This window comes from Meleagris gallopavo, chromosome 26, assembly GCF_000146605.3.
Source record: "Meleagris gallopavo isolate NT-WF06-2002-E0010 breed Aviagen turkey brand Nicholas breeding stock chromosome 26, Turkey_5.1, whole genome shotgun sequence".
In the NCBI taxonomy this organism is placed as follows: Eukaryota; Metazoa; Chordata; class Aves; order Galliformes; family Phasianidae; genus Meleagris; species Meleagris gallopavo.
This window is the reverse complement of record NC_015036.2, coordinates 4414665-4417305: the sequence shown is the minus strand read 5'-3', so window position 1 is coordinate 4417305 and position 2641 is coordinate 4414665.

The following is a 2641-nucleotide window of genomic DNA, read 5'->3' as shown; positions in this document are numbered from 1 at the left end:
AAAAAAAAAGAAAAAAGAACGAAAGAAAAAGCCCCAAGCCTAACAAATTGAGACATTGGATTTTACTCTGTTCTGTTTACAGTTTAGTATTTAAGGTTTTATAAATGTAAATATATTTTGTATATTTTTCTATGAGAAGCACTTCATAGGGAAAAGCACTTATGACGAGGCTTTTTAAACAGTGGTATTATCCTAATTTAAAAGAATCTGTTTTTAATAATTTTTTTATTTTCATAGGACGGTTATAGGAAATATCTGGCTGGACACAGTCTGATCCTTTCTCCAGAGAGAGGGGTACACTTTATTTTTATTTTTTAATCTTGTTCTGCCTTTTTGACTTCGGTAACTGTTTCTGTGAGGTTTGGCTGGACCTTAATCTTTGATTTTCTTGTCAAGATGGGGGCAGGAGGGAAAATTGCCTGGCTTTGGAGGAGTTGTTGGGAACTCTGAACAACTGCTTGTGCCCCCAGGCGGGAGGCATGATTCTGCCTTGCCACACACCAGTATCCTGTGTGTATTTAAGGAAAAAGAGGAAAAAAAGAGAGAGAACTGACCGTAAATAGCTTCACCCCTTTTGCCTGGTGTTCAGAATGAGCATTTCAGTGGGAAGTGTGACTCTTCTCACCCTGAAGCGTGGGGAGTTGGGTGTCACAGCCCTGGGGGCGGCGAGGCGCTCTGCTGGCCCAGCCTTGTGGCACCTGTGGGCTCTCAGCATCCCTTTCTGTCCAGAGCAGCTTCCCCAAGGGAAGGCCCTGCCTTTCTGCTCTGGGTAAACCCACATCTTTGCAGACACGGAAACGCAGTCCTGTGGAAATCTAGCGAAGCAATAGGGCCCCAGACCTGCCACCCGGGCAGCACGGGGCTCGCACCCCGACCTGCACTCCTCATCCCCAAACCAAACACAGAGTAGTATTTCCTTGCAGTAGTAAATCCTTGAAGCACCCTTGCTTTTCTAAGCTGGACCTGTGGGTAGGCGAGCTGGCAAATGGAAAGGCTGCTCTGAAACAGCATCAGCAGCTGGTAGGGAACTGAGCGATACCCCCAGTGGTCGTGAGCTCACACTCCGTTATCTGTGCTCTTCAGGCCCCACGACCTCTTCCTCTGACCTGGGAATGAAATACAGCTCTCACAGGGTCAGGAACTGCTGGTTTCCTTTCTTTATTGCACTGTGTGATTATTATTTGGTAATAACTGTTTAAAGAAGAATCCAATCGAAGCTGCATTTGTTACTGAAATGATTTGATGCACTGACAGTTTGGGAACGCACATACCTTGAGAAGGCCAAACAGCACGTCTGGGGGGGATCTTGGCCCTGCATCCACAGACACGGCTGCTCTTTGTCCTTATTCTCTGTTTTGGACAGCAGTGCTTGGTTAAACCCAAGAACGGTGTGCAAGTTGCACAGCTCAGCCCGGTCCCTCATGGCCGCGCTGTGCAGTCGGAGCCCCAACACCGCTCCTATAGGAAATGCTGGAAGAGAGGGGTGGGGAGGAGAGCCGTGGGACCCCCCCAGGAGCTGAGCACCAGGAAATCTCCTCCTGTGAGGACCGGCCGAGCAGAATGGGTCCTTTAGACCCGGCTCGCTGTTCGCTTTGCTGCTATACCTGTGGCGGCCGCCGTGGCGGCACCGCCGTGGCCAGTGAAACTGTCTGTACCCAGAGAAGGGGAGCTGTGCTGCTGGGCAGGGCCCCGACCCGCTCCCATAGCCCAGCGTGGGTGCTTGGAAGGAAGGCAGGGAGAAGCCTTGGCAGCTGCTGCGTGTTTTCCATCAGGCACCACGAGGTGCTGCGGCGTGCCCTGCCCTGACGGTGAGCACAGCACAGCTTCCCAGTATATGAATGTATATTTTATAAGGACTGACACAGATCATGATATCTGAAAAATACTACAAAATGGAACCTTAGGGCGTTTATTTTTATTTGTACAAACCGACTTTTGGGTTTTTTCTTTTTTTCTTTCTTTTTTTTTTCTTTTTTTCTTTTTTCTTTTTCTTTTTTTTCTTTTTTGTAAAGGAAAAGCGGGTCATTGCAAAGGGCTGGGTATCTTTCTGTTAATAGTTCCTTCTTTCATTTCCAAGCAATACCAGGTTCTTCAGCGAGATGGTCTTTGTGCAGAATCATGCCATTCAAACCCATGCTACTGGTCCACACTCAACACCTGCAAGTTTTTTTAATAACTATAAATACGATATATATAGGAACTAATATAGTAATGCACCGTGTAATGAAGCCTAGTTCAGTATCGGTCCATGGCTTTTAATTCTCTTAACACTATAGATAAGGATTGTGTTACAGTTGCTAACAGAGGCAGGAACAGCCCAGGCTGTGCGTTTCCAGGTGGGTGCCTGGATGAGGGCTGGGCGATGGGAACGGGCAGCCCGGGGGCTTTCCTGCCCTTTATTGTTACCAGTCAGTACTTGTACAACTTGGTTTTTCCTTTTTTTCCTTTCTTTTTGGTAATGAATGTTGGGGTACCACCTGCATATAGAGAAAAACAATGTGCTCTGTGCTTTCCTGGTATCTTTTGAACAAGGTACAGTAGCTTTGTCTATCAACCGAGATCTATACTTGTGGTGTTTCTTTTATTGAACTTAACAGTCTCTTTAGTAAATACAGGTAGGTGAATAATTGTTTCAATTAAA